The sequence below is a fragment of the Cebus imitator genome, unplaced genomic scaffold (assembly GCF_001604975.1).
Source record: "Cebus imitator isolate Cc_AM_T3 unplaced genomic scaffold, Cebus_imitator-1.0 Scaffold73, whole genome shotgun sequence".
NCBI lineage: Eukaryota > Metazoa > Chordata > Mammalia > Primates > Cebidae > Cebus > Cebus imitator.
This window is the reverse complement of record NW_016107388.1, coordinates 7,498,037-7,516,654: the sequence shown is the minus strand read 5'-3', so window position 1 is coordinate 7,516,654 and position 18,618 is coordinate 7,498,037. Positions and strand designations below refer to the sequence as shown.

Below are 18,618 nucleotides of genomic sequence, written 5' to 3'. Positions count from 1 at the left end.
ATTTAAAGTCAGCTTGCCATTGTATTCAAAAAATCCATCTGGGTTTCTGATAGAATTGTATTAAATATGTAGATCAGTTTGAAGAGTATTGCCATCTTAACAGTATTACGTCTCCTAATCCATGGTTGTGTTTCCATTTAAGTCTTCTTCAATTTCTAGCAATGCTGTTTTGTAGTTTTCACTGTACAAGGCTTACAATTCTTTTCTTAAATTTATTCTCAAGTATTTTATTCCTTTTGATGCCATTGTAAATAGATTTTTTTTTCCTCGTTTCAAGTTTTAATCAAAGCTTGTATATAAGGTTACTTTATTCCTGCATCTTCTCAATTGTTTCTTCCTTGTATTTGTCCTTTTCTTTTCCTACTTGGCGAGATTTGGCTTTCCGTTCAAGAATCTTTTTGTGGTCTTTGTCCAGTTTTAGCCTAGTGATAACCACCTTGCTGGGGTGAATGCCTACATGGACAGTTGTGCCATTAGCCTTTTCCCGCTGCACCCGTTCAGTGTAGATTACGGATTTCTTCCTGTAAACCTGGACTGCTTTGCCAATTTGCTGACCTTCATAGTGTCCCCGTATAACCTGAATTTCATCATCCTTTTGGATGGGCATGGATCACACGTTGTACTTCTGTCTCAGCTCTTTGGAAAAAGGGGAGGACATAATCTTCCTGCAAATGTGGGAAGGTGCATTGAAATGCCTTTTGCGATTCTTGCTTTGGTTGGATTTCACAAAGGGATTGAACTTCATTTTGGCAGCTCCCGCTTAGGTGGTGGCCGTCTAGATTTTTTTTTTTTTTAGAGACAGAGTCTCACTCTGTTGCCCAGGCTGAAGTGCAGTGGCTGGATCTCGTCTCACTGCAACCTCTGCCTCCTGGGTTCAAGCAATTCCCCCATATCAGCCTCCTGAGTAGCTGGGATTACAGGCGCCCACCACCACGCTCGGCTAATTTTTGTATTTTTAGTAGAGACGAGGTTTCACCATGTTGATCAGGCTCTTCTTGAACTCCTGACCTCGTGATCCACCTGCCTCGGCCTCCCAAAATGCTGGGATTACAGGCGTGAGCCACCATGCCCAGCCTAAATAGAATTATTTTTAAATTTTATTTTTGGATTGCTTTTTGCTGGTGTATAGCAATGCTATTGATTTTTGTATTCTGAAAATCTTGTATTCTGAAACCTTGCTTAATGTATTTATTAATTCTAACAATTTACTTTGTGTATTCCTTAGAATTTTCTGTATAGTTGATCAGGATATCTGCAAATAAAAATAGTTTTATTTCTTTTTTTCCAATCTAAGAATCTTTTCTTTTCTTTTCTTTTCTTTTTTGGCTTAATTGCCCTCCAGCTTTATTGAAGTGGCAGAAGTGGAAATCTGTGTCCTGTTTCTAATCTGGGGAGAAAGCTTTTAGCCTTTCACCATTAAATACTATGTTAGCCATGTGTAATATATTGTTTTGACTATAGACATTTTAATATTCATTAGCACAAATCCCCTCCAAGAATTTTTTGAGGTTTTTAAAATTATCCATCAACATTTATTTTTCCACATAAAGTTTAAAATGAGTATATCACCTGCAAAAATGTGGGGGATTCTGGTTGGATTAAGTAGATACTCAATGATAGGAATGTACATTTTTACAGCATTAGGGCTGATCATGCAGGAACATGGTATATATTCTGGCTTGCTTTCATGGTCTTAATTACCAGTTTTGTACTCATCATCATATAGGTATTATACAGCTATTAAAGCTCCTCATAGATGTATCTATATCTTTTTAAGTTGAGAATATAAGATTTAAAAAATGTACATCCAGTGTATAGAGTTGCTCATTTCTTACCCTCTGCTTTGTCTTGACCAAACCTTGGTCAGGTTTCTTTCTTTCCTATAGGGCCCTGAACTCCTGTTGTTCCCCAAGCCTGAGAAAGCTCACACAAAAAAGTGGAAAGCATCCCCTTTGTGAGTTTCTCCTGGGAACCAGGTGGCCACACAGAGAGCCCTTTTCCTGTGAGACCCCACTGGTCTCTTCCCTTTGCTTGTCCAGCCTTGCCTCTAAACATTCTGCTAATCTCTGCTTGCTCCTTCTTTACCTTGGGACAGAAAAATGTTTTTTTGCTTGATTCTGAAGGGTTCGTGAATTTCTGAGACTGGAGCATTCTTCCTATTGCAATAGCCTTTCTTTCTAATTAGTTTCCTTAGTGCATGTAAAACTTTGGATACACCTATCATACTGAAATTTTTATTTGGGTCAATACATTGTTTTAATTGAGTTTCTTATGTTTTCTCAGTTTATAATCAAATTATCCTCAAATAATTAGAATTTGTCTCTCCTTTTTCAATATTTATACTACTTATTTCTCTTTCTTACCTTGTATTGGTGAAAACTGCCAAAAACACTGTTGAATAATAGCACAATTAGCAGGTATCATGTCTGTTTTTCAATATGATGGAAAAATCTATTATGTTAATCAATTTAATGTATTAGTAGAGGTTAGATTTAAGTTGTGTTGAGTTTAAATGTGTTTAAGAAAATGATTTTCCTTTTCTATTTTACTTAGAGTTTTTTTATCTTAATCGTGACTGAAATTTTATCAAAGGCTGTTTTAATAAAGTGTTTTAATAATTTCACATTTTCCAATAATTTGTTTTATATAAATATGTAAAATAAAATCTCTATATACAAAATCCATATATGAATATATAAAATAAAATCCTTATATTTATAATAATATAAGGATTTTTATTGATAGAATCCTAATGGTAAAGCCTTGTAATATATCTGAAATAAAATATATGTATTTTTTAATATGCTGCTAAATTTTGTTTGCAAATATTTTATCTAGATTTTTTCCATATTTACAAGTAAAATGAACCTATAATTTTTATTTTTGATATTGTATCTTTATCAGATTTAGCATGTTGGATATATCTTTACCTTGGAGAAGTAGATAAAATGTACTGTAAGACCATGTTTTAAAATCATTTCAAATCTTTTTATGTATATTGATATTACCACACGAAAAAATTTAATAAACCATGGTAGTGGTATCCAAATTGTTAAATGTCTAGCATTGGTCCTGAGAGTCCATTTCCTTCACCTCCTTTAAATAGCATTCTTCCTAAATCCAGGGCCTGGTTCTCCTACTAGTTCCTGACTAAACGCCCATACTTACTATTCTACTTGAATCCCTTTTTTTCAGCATTATGTTAGTAGATCGTACTACTTTACCACATATATATATATCATCTCCCAGAAGAAATTACTGTCATTGTAATTGTATTTTCAAGGCCCCATTGCTTCTAGTAGGTTGTCACCATATGTCCTCTAAATGTTTTGCTGAATTGAAAAAAAGAAGTAATTATACAAAAATAATTTGTGTTTCATATTCTATTACTATTAGACCCCCTTTCTAAGAAGCATTTTATTACCACTTTAATTCTACCAGAATCATTTTTCAAATGTATCTAATGGCATTTATTACACTGTTTCATAATTAAAGGTATGTGTGTCTGTCTCCCAGATTCAAGGGTGAAGGCCAAAGCTTGTTTATGGTTGTGTACTCCGCATGCAGTGCAGCGCCTGAGTCACAATAGGGGCACATTAAATCTGGTTGTGAAAATTAACAAATTATGTCTACAAGCCTCTGTGGTCAATTAACTCATCAACATTCATTAATGAATCCAAAAAAGCTGATGGGTTTGAATACAATGGAAATAATTTACTTCAAATAATCACTCAGCAACTGGCATCGTGAGTCCTATATTAGAGACTCCTCCAAAGCTTTGCTCAACATTAACACTAAACCTTCTCCCCTTACTTAATAAAACAAACACTAAGAAATTCAAAATAGCATTCATGTAAGCATTCCAGAAAGATTTAGTTGACTTCTCATTAAATATGTTTGATTATAAAGAAATTAAGAATATGTTTTTGTTTTAGAATCTCCATGAATGGCATATTGTTCTACTTTTACAAACAAACCTGCCAGCTAACACTTGAAATTTGCTTCATTGGCTACATAAAATAAGCTTAAAAGACATGTAGCAATGTAGACACACTAGCTTTTTCCAACTTGGAAATTTTATTTTATTATTTTATCATCTTCAAATACTAAGTGACAATCAGAGTCCACATTGCTTTGTCACAATAAATGCTAATTCCAGCGACAATTCTGAGGCCTCTGTTCTTTAAAAAGGGGCAAAATTCTTAAAAATAAATTGTAATTCATTTTAAGGAGGAGTTGAACTCGTCATTCTCTGTATAATCCCTTACAAGGTGTGAATAAAGCATTATTCACGGTTAAAGAAAAAAAATTAAAAGTCATAAGAGGGAAAAAAGATTCTTGTTTAAGCAAGAGGTAGCAGAGGTTGTATGGATAGAAAAAAAGTAACTCTGTTTCCCTGCATAGAATGAATCACCTACAATGAGAGGCCATGAGGTCTCCTGCCCTTGAACTAACCTCACATAGGACAGATCCCTATGTTTCTCTGACGTTTTAGCAGCCATCAAGGGATATCCAGCCTTGCAGGGAGGGCCTAAGGAAATGCGGGGACCCTATCAACTATTTGTCCTGTGAAACACACAGGAAAGGCAAACAGCTCTGAGTATTTTATAACTGAGAAGATCCTGGAAGTGCACAGAAGGCACAAGATTCAATAATCAGAAAGTGTAAAGTCGAGTCCATATTTCCTTCCTTACCCACCTTAAATTCCATCCACCGTCAAGCAATGAAATCACTTCCTAGCATACACTCATCCCTCATGCCTTTCCCCAAGTCACATTCCCCGAGCTCAGCCACCACACACCTTCTGTCTGCTCCCACCCTGCCCAACTGGATGTGGCTGGAGACAACCACACAGCCTTGCACCGGATCACTTTCAACTCAGGACCACCCACTACTGGGGCTGCCTCACGGCTGCCTGACTCTTTTTTCATCCAGTCTTTTCACTGCTTTCCTCTTGCAGGATGAGTGTCACTCTCTGCTAATGACTTCTGCTCCCTGCCCCACTGAGAAAGGGTCTTCCCAAGCATTCCAACCTCCTGCTTTTGTGCTCGAAGGCTGGACTTCTCTCCTGCTGCCCAGTGTGCCTGCCCCTGCTCACTGACCTGACTCTGGAAATTCTCCCTCTTTCTTCTGTATCAGCAGTTCCTCCTCTCCAGTCCCCCTTTTTAAAAATCACACGATAAATATGCCATTATTTCTCCCAAGTTCAAAAAAAGAATCCTTTTGGTCCTGTTCACTCCCCTGCTGATATTCCATTTCTCTTCTTCCTTAAACAGCCAAAGTCTTCAAAAGAGTTAGTGTACTTGATGGCCTCCCATATTCTTTTGACCCTGCTCCCACCAGGCTGTCACCCCCGCTACTTCAGCTGACAACTCTGGTTGAGATCACTAACGGTGAATTCTCCGCACTCAACTTATTGACCTAAGAGCATTTGAGATCACGGATGACTCCTACAGCTCTGGCCGCCACTTCTCAATGTTTTCTCGGCCTCACGTTCTCTCTCTGACCCCTCAACACTGAGCGCCCTAGGGCTCCCTCCTTGAACCTCTTCTGTTTTCTTTTTGTGCTCATGCAACCTCATTCTAATCCGGTAATTTTAAATATTATTATATGCTGAGGCTCTATAATTTCTACGGCTGTCCAGGAGCTCTTCCTTGAATTCCAGGCCCACATAGCCAACTGTGTACACAGCTCTACTTGGGCACATTTTGAGCAGCTCAAACTTAACATGTCCAATATTAACCTCTTAATTCCTTTATCCCAAATAGGCTCTCCTATTGTTTCCTCCATCTGTGATGAGAAGTAAATTATTCCTAGTGCCCAGGCCAAGCACCTTGGAATCACACTTGATGATTTGCCTTCTATTATATTCCTCATTCAATTCCTGTTGAAATTCTGTTAGATCTACCTTTGAAGAGATCCTAAATCCTACCACTGTTCACCATGTTTTCTGCCACTACTCTGGCGCAAGCAACCATCATCTGTCACTTGGATTATTGCTTAACACCAATGACTGGTTTATCAAATCAGGCCACCAAATCAAAAGTGTTATTCAGTATCAAGCTACACTAATAATAATAATATCAAGGGTACAAGTACTCATGAAATGAAACACACAGAGAGAAAGATCCAGTATCAGTATCTCTTTCTCTGTTTCATCTCATGATTACTTGAGATTCCCTGATCCTTCCTTCTCTCCTCAGAAGCGCTCTAGCCCAGTGTAGCAATGAGGTTTTAAGTGAGGTCTGCAGTAACCAGATTTTCACAGATGGGAGGATTTCGATCATGAAAAGTAGCATGCATAACATATTCCAGGAAAGCTACGCCTCATAAATCCACAAATGCCGGTTTGTTTACCACAAGCAAGGCTAGAAACTAGATATATCCTTGTGAAAGCACTCCAGAGCTGACGACAGTTCTGCGAGCACAAACCACTTTGCTTTGTGGCCAGAAAGTCTGCCGTTACTCTGCAAGAACAGACTGAGTCAATGCCTTCTTTCTTTTCCAGGAGTGTGCTCCCTCCTTCATGTGTGGTAATTCCTACCTCACATAACGGAAGTGAGTGAAATACGGAGTTCTTCTTTTCTATAAATAAGATCTATTTATTTCCCAGTAGCAATAATCTTTCTCAATAATTTGATTTTCCTTTTCTTCGCTTGGCCCCTACTCAGTCTCTTCTGAAGCAGCAGCCAAACTGATCTCTGTAAAAAGTCAATCAGATCATGTCACTTCTTTGCAAAAGCCTTCCGACAACCAGACCCGCTTCTGCCACAGGGCCTGAGGTTTGCTTTTCCTCCGGTTGCATCACCTCCTCCAGCCGCTCCCTGAGGCTGCTCCTTACCAACCTTAGGTCACTTTTCAAATATCACTTCTGTGGCCACCCCATGGAAAATTACAATTCTCCCAAAAACAATCACATGGCCTATCTCTCTTTCCTGGGTAGTTTTGCTATTCGAACTTATCATCCCCTTGGGAATGCAGGCTTCATGAGGTATTTTTTTTCTCTGTCTTATTCCCTGTTACATGCTCAGATCCTACCTGGAAATATGCCTGGCACACTGGCATGTAACAAGAACTCAATAAACATTTGCTGAATAAATGAATACATTTTCCCACTCTCATTTTTAATTCCCTTTAAATGTGTGAGTTTTTAAACAATTATTGATAAGGTGAATGATGTAGTTTGTGTGTGTGTCCCCACCCAAATAAATGTGATCTCCAGTGTTAGAGGTGGGGCCTGGTGGGAGGTGATTATATCATGGGGGTGGATCCTAAACGGTTTAGCACCATCCCCTTGTTGCTGTCCTCATGAGAGTGACAGAGTCCTTGCCAGATCTGATCGTATAAAAGTGTGTGGCACCTCCCCCTTCTCTTTTGCTCCTGCTTCGCCACGTGCCTACCATGCAAGCTCCTGCCTCACCTTCTCCCATGGTTGGAAGCTTCCAGAGGCCTCCCCAGAAGCAGATGCTAGTGTTAGGCTTTCTGTCCAGCCTGAATCACTGTAAGTCAATTAAACCTCTTCTTCTTATGAATTACCCAGTCTCAAATGCTTCTTTACAGCAATTCGAGAATGGCCTAACACAGCTACTAGTTTAATAGTGTGATTTCTTATTTTCTCAGGGAAGCTACTCTTGGTTTATTCAAAATTTTTTGTTCTTTTCTTGTGCATTGCATTCCATTTTAAATTTTATTCCTTTTTCAGATCTGTTTCTTAATTCTGAAGATGAAAGACTAATATATTACCATCCTTTTTAGGTTATATATTTTATAATATACATATTATACATATATAATATAATATACCCATTTCTCTGAGCCTAGCTTTAGCTGTAGATGCATATACATATATATATATATGTGTGTGTGTGTGTGTGTATATATATATATATATATGTATATATAGTGTTCAACAATCTATTTTTGTCCAATTTTAGTTTTCATTTTCCTTTTAACCAAGAGTTAAGAGAGCATGATAAAAATTTCTGGCTTATAAAAAGTTTCATTTTTCTGACATTAATATTACAAACAAGGTCGAATGACTAGAAAACACATACACCACCCAGTAGAGGGAATATTCACTTAGGAAATCTCATGGAGACAGAAGCAGAAACGGGTATAGGGGTCCTTTTGCCACTGCATTCTAGGGCATAACACATGGATTTAGAAGGTTTGGACTTTGACTCTGGGCAAGTAATCCCAATCCTTAGATCTGGAGCTTTTCAGCTTCCTGATTAGGGAAGCACCAGCCCCTCCCATACCATGATCAAAAACCAGGACACAAGAGTAATATAAAGCGGTAGAGCTTTGACTCCAGCCCTGTTCTGTCAGCTCAGCTTCAGTTTGGGAAACTCGACCAGCCGGTCCCTGACATGGCTGGAGGCTACGGTCCAAGCCTTTGGGTTGTAGCTGTAGTTTTTCTTGGAATATCTTTGCATGTACAGATTTAGTTCTTTGTTTTAGAAATCTTTTTCTCCTTAATATCACTGAACATTTGGGAGTGTCATTATCTCTTCCCATTTTCAGGAATGCAATTCTGTTTGCGAGGATTTCTTTGTTTCTCTATGTTTCATCTTTTCTCAAAACACTTTTCTCTTATTCTTTCCATTGTATTTTTATGTAATATTTTCATGTTTATTCTGTATCCTGATATTTTTTTCAGTTAAACACTATTTTTTTCTTTCCCTCTTTGATTGTAGTTTTATTGCTAAATTCTGTGGTAGTTTTATTGCTAAATTGCAGTTTATTGCTAAGGTCTGCCAGCTTTTCAACTCTTTACATGGGCTTTTCTCATTTTATTCCATCAATATTTTCTCTTTAAAAAATTATTTTAAGTTATTATTTCTTTAAAATATTTTACAAGTATAGAAATAGTCTTTCTTCTAAATTTTTTTTTCTATTTCTTGGAGTAATTCTTCTAATGTGCATTTTTCTTCTGCTCTTTGCTTGTTATGCTTATCCGTGACTATTGTTTTCAAATAATATCCATACAAAGTATTCATGTGGATTCTTTCTGCTTGCTTTTCATTTTGAAACTAAGACCAGCCAGGCGTGGTGGCTCACACCTGTAATCCCAGCACTTTGGGAGGCCAAGGCGGGTGGATCATGAGGTCAAGAGATCGAGACCATCCTGGTCAACATGGTGAAACCCCGTCTCTACTAAAAATACAAAAAATTAGCTGGGCATGGTGGCGTGTGCCTGTAATCCCAGCTACTCAGGAGGCTGAGGCAGGAGAATTGCCTGAACCCAGGAGGCGGAGGTCGTGGTGAGCCAAGATCGCACCATTGCACTCCAGCCTGGGCAACAGGAGCGAAACTCCATCTCAAAAAAAAAAAAAATGAAACTAAGACCATTCCTTCTAGTTCTGCTGTTCACTCAAGCCTAGGATGGGGGACTTGTTCGGAGAAGAGATGTCTGTGAGCAGAGAATGTGAAATTTTCTTCATCTTTTTTCCTTCTTTTCTTTCTTTCTTTTGTGGCTTGGTGCACCATATCTGCTACTTCCTGTGACTGGGTATGTCTCTCTGCAAGTGCATTATGCTGCCCACTCTGGGGTGGGCATTTCACTAAGAGACATCTATGTGGTTCCTGGTGTTGCAGTACGTACACACAGGATCTGTGTATGTTAAACACTTGAGTGTCGTTTTCTCCTGTTTCCATCACCTTATCTCCAGACTATTGCTCATTGTAAGGAGGATAATTTGCAGAATGTTAAGAAAACGTGGGATTCCTCTTCAGATCCGTCCCCTCTGCTTTTTTACAGTGGGGAACTTTACTCATCTCCTCCCTGCCTCACACATCAAGGATGTGCCCAGTTTTCCTCTGGACTGTCCACCTTCTCCAAATGGCAGTTGCTGAAATCAACTTAAAATCTGGAAATGTATGCCCTGGCTCTCAATGTTTTTCTTCGATTGGTTCAAGGTTCACCATATTTGGGCGTATTGTTCAAAGGCTGTACTTAGGAGGTTTAGCCAGTTCCTTATTTCTCCAAGATGTGGGTTTGAAGTTCTTGTTCTCTTTGTTGATACTGTGGGTTTCAGAGAAGGGAATAGAAAAAAGAACATGCTATTTCTTACCAGAAGCATTCCAGTTTTGTAAAGCTAATAAATCATTGTCATTACGCTTGACTACACTCCTAGTCTCTGGTCACATGTCACGTGGGATGGCATCTGCGAACTCTGAGGTGCTCATAAGTTGCCTAGCAACCAGTTCTTTCATTCCTCCCAACAGCCTGCCCCAACCCTATCCCTACATGGCCCAGCCCACCCTGCCTTAAAATAGAACGTGTGGTGCCATGAGTCACTTGAAAATGGTTCTCTCACTAAGAGAAAGCCCTGGGCTTCCAAAGGGCAACGCTAATCAAGAGGGGATGGGGGGGGGTGTTGAATAGGAGAAGGAAAAGACACCAATATTGACAGTAGATATAAAATGAACTATTAATAAATTAAGGATATGTACATAGGTCAGCAGGACCTTAGAAAAAAGGCAAGAAAAGAAGATGAAAACCTGATGTATGTATTCTTTTTGTCACAAAAGTGAGATGATCATAGCATATATTTGGAGTTTCTGCACATAAAGCAAAGTCCAGATGAGAGGAAGCTGCCTATGCCCAGACACTCTTGGTTGTCTTAATCACCGAACTTTTCATACATTAAAAATACTAAAAAGAGAAAAAGTACATGTAATTGTGGTAAATAGTAAATAGGAGTTGGAGAATCACATGGTCTAGCCAACTCACTTTAGGGTAAAGACTGGAGGGGGTTCCTGCCCAGAGATGATGCCGTGAGGACCAACTTTGACCTGTGTTTAAATGGATCAGGTGGGGTGTTGCACACAGGGGCTTCTGGGGCTGTGCAGGTGGTGCAGGCCGCGTGGGGCAGAGCAGTGGCATGAGTCTGTGGTCCTGCTGTGCTATCAGTGCTATGTGAATATGTCGGTCTGCTCTGTAGGCACAGTGGGAGTAGGACAGGGACTCATCAGAAATATTTATGCCCCAGAAGTGGCTATTTATAGAAAGGAATAGAAATAAGTGTACTCGGGTGAGAACATTATATTTTTAAAATGCTTAATCATTTTATATGCTATTTTATACACAATAAGTAACATGTTTTCCAGATATAGAAGTAGCTTGATTCTCAGGCATCAGATAACTTCTACATGGGATATGCCAAGGGGAAGAGATGAGTCTTTTTTGTTTCCAAATTAATAAACATTTTTGTAAGGCTTACTTAAAACCTGTAAAATAAAAACTAACTACAATGCTTATGGGAGGTAGAAAAATTTTAATAAGTGAAATTTCTGTACATCTCTTCCACAAGTCATGGGGACTTCCCATAGTTGTCTGATTCATAAATTTAACTTCTTTTTAGTTAAAAAAGTGTTTACTGATATTTACAAACAGACTACACATGTTTTCCTATCTTTTAAATAAAGTAATAACACTAAATATAGAGTAGTTATGTAGAAAAATATAACGGTTCATAAACCATGTCCAGGTTGTCATACCGCAATTGCCACGTGGGCAGCTGAAGCCCCAAGGGCTAGAAACTGATTCATGCTGGACTGTATCCTCCAGGTAATGCATCAGCAATACCAGTCAAATCCCACTCACATTGTAAAGAAATTTACATTATTTTTGCTGTGCGAAAAAATAATTATAACAGGTCTTCTGTGCTAGATAGAAATGAAAGGAATAGACCTTTGCAATGGGTAAGGAAGTGTTGCTTTTAAGCTGTACTCAGATAAAACCTAATGTCCTGATTAGCAGAACTGGAAGATGATAGTAATTAATCAAAAATATCATTAATCATAGTTTCTCACATTTGACAATATACTTTTACCTATATTTTCTTCAGTTAGTATGCTTTAAATTTCCGTGCACAAATCTCTTTAGCATCCCTTAAAAAAACTACTTTCTGATTTCATGTCATTTGATGCTAAGACTCTATGAGATTTCTCTCTAGCCTCTGAAATAGTGATCTCTATTAGCTTCAAGATCTATACAGCTCATATAAAGGGTCAAAATTACAGACATGAAAAATATATACAGAAGTTTTTATGCCTTTAACAATTTTGAAATACTGTTTCCTTCCCTGGGAGTTTGGGCATGGGATTTCTGCATGATTATTTTATGCTCATTCCCCTCTACTATCAATTACAATAATGACACTCATCTACCTGTTAAAAAAAAATGGATGAAGCATTTTCTTGAATTCCATCCATTCAAATTTAATTTCTGTGATTCTAAGATGCTTTCTTCATTTGAGGCACATTAGAAAAAAGTGAACTGATTCAAGGTGTCTACAGTCATTTGGAAGGAAACAAATGTAAAGAAATAATCATAAAATATTCTAATAATACTAATATGTTCACACTGATATTGTATTATAAAATAAAATACATTTTACTGTTTTAAATGGTTAAAAAAAAGTGAACTTACATAGAACATCATTGCTTCAGATTTCTTTAGGGAGAAATATTTACCTTCCTTTGAAAATCTTTTTCCATATATAAATTCTAGAATCCTAAAATAGTGACAGTATTTGTTTACTACATATTTTGGAAAAGTAGGACGGGAAAAGATAACCTCCTTCTTAATTTTTTTCCAGGAATATTTCACTCAAAAGCTACAGATGAATAAATGAATATTTCAGCCTTTTTTTAAGAAAACTTTTTTCTCACAATTTTTAAAGGAATTAAAATTGATTTATACAGAATTAACCAGTGGGGTGAAATACAGCCATTGTCAAATTTTAAAAGCCAGATAAAATTAATTATAAATGTAATAAATTATGAGGTGAAATATTTCATGAAGAAAAAAAAACAAAATTCAGCTCTCTACCGGAGCAAAACAATCCATCAGATAATTACTAATTACTCCTGAGAAATGAATTGAAATGTATTAATAAAATTATAAGACTGAAGAAAGTTTTCCTTAAGAGCTGTTTTAATTATCAGCCATTCAGGTGGCTTGTCAGATCACATGAGCGTAGACATGAGGCAAATATGTGCAAGCAAGTTGATCACCTGCCAGTAGGAACAAGAAGTGTTTTTCATATATTAGAGCAAGGCACACAGGCCAAGGCAGGCCCTAGTGTGAGATGACATTAGAGTTCTAGTTCTGCTGGCCTCCTCCTGGTTACATTTTCTGCAGCAAAGCCTTGACCCCCTGGTTAGCCTTAGCTTAGTGTTTAAAATGAAGATGCTGGTTACATGTGATCACAAACATCCCCTGCACATCTCTCAGGCTATGATTAACTCTCTAGACTGGACGTAAAGCCACAAATATACAGAAGAGGCTGGGGACATGCATTTATTCATTTGTTTATATTTAGAGACAGAGTCTCTCTCTGTCCCCCAGGCAGAGTGCAGTAGTGCGATCATAGCTCACTGCAGCCTCAAACCCCTGGGTTCAAGCAATCCTCTCACTTCAGCCTCTGGAGTGGCTGGGACTACATGCATATACCACCACCCTGGTCAATTTTTTTTAAATTTTATTTTGTTGAGTCAGGGCCTTACTATGTTGCCCAGAGTGGTATTAAATTCCTGGCCTCAGGTGATCCTCAAGAACATGCATTTATTGAGTGCCTACAGTTCGCTGGGCACTGAGTCTAGCACTTCACATGTGATAATTTATTTAAACCTCTTAAGGATCCAGTGACTCAAGTATTGTCACTCTCCTACTACTGAGGCACAAATATGTCCCAATGATCTCTCAACTTGGAAGTCATCAAATCAAAATTAAAAAGCTTGTTCTCTATTTGGAGAATAAAGTCAGAGAAAATGGCAAACACGTGCAATGAAGTTTAGATGTTCCAGGATCAAATAAAAAGTAAATATTTCTACAAATGAGAGATCTCAAGGAGAAAATTTCAGAACAAGGCATCAATATCTCATTGACTTACTGATCACACAGCTGCAAGCCTAGAAATTTCCCCCAGGTACACACACACACAGACACACACACACACACACACACACACAGTCACTCCTCCATTCGTGAACATATGAGACACTGTTACCATTGTCCGTTCAGAGTAACACACCTTGATCTCAGTGGGACTGGAGGCATCTTTAATTTTGGTGGTGGATGTAATAAAATGTCTCAGGTTTCATTTTCACTGAATGGCTAAGGTGTATGCTCAAACACATTTCAACCGATTTTGTTTTCTTTCCAATTCAGTGTGTTCTAGGAACAAAAATTGTTTAATTTACAGGTAATACCTCATTTATCTGCCTGAGACATACTAGCAGTGTTGGTTCTAAATCACACTTCAAAGTCATATAACAAATCTTCAAACTTTTGTGTTTAAAAGGCTCACATTGGTCTTCTAGCAGGGAAGCACAAAATCAGACTCCAAGATTTTCCTCAGAAATTATTTTTTCTTGCTTTCATCTTCCTATATTAGTTTCAATCTCAATTTTCATGACTTACACAATGTTCTATCAATCGGCCGAATGTGCATTTGCTCTGAAAAAAGAGAGCCATGCTGGCCTTGCTAGCTCATGGTTCAGGTTTCTTTAAGAATTATTAAATACATGATATAGACCAAACTATTCCCAACATATTCATAAGCCATGGAACATAATAATACCACAAACACCCATGAACCCACTATCGTAATGTATAAAATCTAAAACATTTCATGAACCTTACATCTAGTCATGTTCTTTTCCTGTCCCATCCCCTTGCCTGCCACCAACAAATGCTTCCATTATCTCAACTTCAGTGTAGATCACGCCCTTCGTTTTTATGTGATATAGCTTTACTAGACATTTTTGTGTACTTAAGCAAAGTTATTTAATGCTATTCAACTTTTAGCTTCATAGACATGATGTCACACCACATGTGAACTATGCCAATCTACTTCTCTTCTCTTTCCAAAAACAACCTAAGTTTTTGTTTGAAGCTGTGGGTCATTCATTTTCATTTCTGCAGATTATTTCATTTTGTAGATTTATAACAATTTATCCTTTTCCCCAGCTACGGTCATTTGAGTTGTTTCCAGGTTTTCCTATTAGGAACAATGCTCCTGGGTTCATTCTTTTTGTGTTTCCCAGGGCATGTGAGTGCAAGACTTTCTCTGTGGTAGAAGCCCAAGTTTGGAATGGCTGAACTGCAGCGTATGAGTGCTCATCTTTCCAAGATAATGCCAAATTGTTTTCCAAAGCAGTGTAACAATTTGCAATCCCACTCACAGTACACAAGGATTCCTGTTGATACACATCATTAACAACTCATGATTTACCAGAAAACTTAATTTTAAGCAAGCCAGTGGTTTTAATTTTTATTTTTCTTACTACTAACAAGGAAGTATATTTTTAAGTTTTTGACCATTCATATTTCCTTTTCTATAAATGCCTATGTCTTTTACCTTTTTCTAGAGAGTAGTGCTCTTTTAGATTATTATTTTATATGTTCTTTACATTCTTTATGTATTCTGATTAGTTACTCTTTATTGCTTATTTGTTGAAAATATCTTCCAGCATGTGGCTTATTTTTTTTAGTCTTATTATGATTTGATGACCAAAACTTCTTACTCTTAATCAGATGTGCCAGTCTTTTTCTTTCATGGCTAAAATCTTTTGTCTAATTTAAGAAATCTTTCCTGATCTGATATCATAAAAATCTTTCTCTAATTTCTAAACATTTTGAAACCATTCTTTTTATATTCAAGTCATTAAAACATCAGAATTTATGTGCATAATGTGAGGTGACAAATCAATTTCATTTTTGCCATATGGATTAGTGATACCACCCGCCTTGATCGTATGTCAAGTTTCCTCATGTGTCTGGGCACATTACTAAGCCCTCTGAGCTGCTGCATTTTCACCCTGCAGATCCTGGTGCTGAGACATGTTGTGCTTACTGTGCTAACTGTAAAATAATTCTTGATAACTGATAGGGAAACTCCCCTAACTTCTTCTCAGCAAATGTATCTCAGGTCTTCTTGATCATTGTTCTTCCCTATAAATTCTACAATCAACTCTGCTGAGATTGGGAAAGGGATTGCTTGAATTACAGAAAAATGTAGAGGAGATGTGATATCTTAATGATACTGGGTCTCCATAGTGATAAGCATGGTATGTTTCTCTATTTATGTAATTGTTAACATCATCTAATCAAATTGTATAATTTTTACCACACAAGTTTTACATATTTTTAGTTAAATTTGTTCAGTTGAACCTTATATTTTCCATGGCTACTCTAAATGCTATTTTTTACTTTATCATACACATTTCTAATTGATTTTTACTGGTGTACACAAATACAATTAATTTACGTAATTTCATTTCATCACTAGGCAAAGAGGTAGACAATCTTATTATTTCCATTAATTTATTTGTAGATTATTCTGGAGGTTTAGATAGGTAGATAGATCATCTGCAAATTATATTTATTCATTGTTTTTAATACACATACATTTTATCTTTTTTTTTTTTTTTTTGGCCATACTGCACTGGCTAAGGTCTCCAGTACATTGTTGAATAGGAGTAAAACCAGTCAGCATGATTTTCTGCTTTCTGTTCCCAGTAGGTTTACTCTAAGTTTTTTGCAGCTAACCTTTTCTGGTTAAATAAACATCCCTTCTATTCATATTTTGTTTACAATTAATTTTTTCAAAAAAAATTTTTAGCAACTATTGAGAATATAATATGTTTTGTTTTGTTTTTTGAGATGGAGTCTCACTCTGTTGCCCAGGCTGGAGTGCAGTGGCTCCATCTCAGCTCACTGTAACCTCTGCCTCCCTGGTTCAAGCAATTCTCCTGCCTCAGCCTCCGGAGTGGCTGAGATTACAAGCCCCTCCACCACCCTCTGCCACCAGGCATGGCTAATTTTTGTATCTCCAGTAGAGATGGGGTTTCACCATGTTTACCAGGCTGGTCTCAAACTACTGACCTCAAGTGATCTGCCCACCTCAACCTCCCAAAGTGCTGGGATTACAGGCGTGAGCCACCTGGGCCTGGTTAGAGAATATCATATAAATGAAATAATGACATGATCATTTTCCCTTCAATTTGTTCATGGAAAGAATGATATATTAATTATCTAATGCTAGATAGACTTTAAAATTCTAGGGAAAAAACCTGAATTTGATCACTATGTATTAACAAACTGAATTCAGTTTGCTAATAAGATTTCTATCAATATTCATGAGATTGACCTGTAATTTTTCTTTCTCATACTTACTATTCTTCTCAAAGTTAAACTAGCTTCAAAGAGTAGGAAAATATTTCTTCTTTATCTGTAGTCTGGAAAGATTTTTATATCCTTTGAAATTTTGGCAGAATCTGCTTGTAAAACCTCAGGGCTGGTGCTTCCCTCCTGGGAATATTAAACCACTGATTCAAATTCTTTAATGATTATAGAAGTGTAATGTTCAAATTTTCTATTTTTTTTCTGGACAGAGTTTGGTGAGTTATATTTCTCTAAGAACTTGCCTATTTTATTTAAGTCAGTGGTTCTCACCCAGGGGTGATTTTCTCTTGCCAGAGACATTTAGCCACATCTGTAGACAATGGTGGGTGAGGTTTGGGGTGCTATTGGCAACCAGTGAATAGAGGCCAAGGATGCTGCTAAACACCCTACAAAGTACAGGGCAGTCCCCCACCTTCACATACACACACACACACACACACACACACACACACACACACACATACACACACAAAACCAAGAATTGCTCAACCTAAACAGCAACATGGCTGAGGTTGAGAAAACCAGCTAAGGTTTTAAATTTGTTGGCTGAGTTACAGTATTAGCATTCTTTTAAATTTTAGCTAGACATGTTTATGTCTTAACTTTTCATTCCTAATGTTAATATCTTCTTACTTCTTATTTTCCAATTAACATCACTCGTGCTTATCTGCTTTATTTATGTTCTCAAAGTACCAACCTGTAGCCTTGACGGTTCTCATTTCTAAATATTTGTTTGCTCCTTCTACTTTCTTTGTAATTACTAAGTTAATTTTTCATTTTTTCCCCTTTCTTTCTTCTAATATGAAATTTAAACCCATATATTTTTCTGTAAGAAAATATTTGCTGTATTCCATGCGTTAATGAAGTATTCCCTTTAGGGTTCAGACCTTGGTATTTTTAACCTCAATTACAGCTTCTTTTAATCACAGTTGTATACATTTGTAATTTTTAACTCAAAGCATATAGAGATTTTCTATTTATCTTTTGGTTCTCGATGAATAATTTAATTCATCCTTATGGTATACAGCACTGATTTTTTTGAAATTTCTTGTGACTTGCTTCTTGAGCTCATTATATTGTCATTTTTATAAATGTTTGATGTGTTCCTGAGAAGATTGTGCATTGTTAAATTCACGGCTTTACATATGCGCAATAAATTAAGTTTGTGTGTTGTATTGTTCAAGTAGTCCCTACTCCTAGCAATTTTTTTGAATATTTGAGATCCCAGCAGCCATGACTGAGCATTGTGGTCTGTGATCCCTTGGAATAGTTGTCTCAGAACCGACATGTATTTCCCTTCAGAGAAAACCATGCAGCGAGGTGGGTGGGAAACTCAGAATCCCCAAACTTCAATTTAGTTTCTATAGCATTGAAGATGCCAGATCTTGGGGAAAATGACAGTGACCATAGTCATTATCATC

The 18,618-nt window shown here is 37.1% G+C and overlaps 1 pseudogene; it reads right to left on the bottom strand.

Moving 5' to 3' along the window:
• Window positions 1–307: 307 nt before the first annotated feature.
• Window positions 308–759, bottom strand: LOC108306674 (annotated as a pseudogene).
• Between the last annotated feature and the right edge of the window lie 17,859 nt (window positions 760–18,618).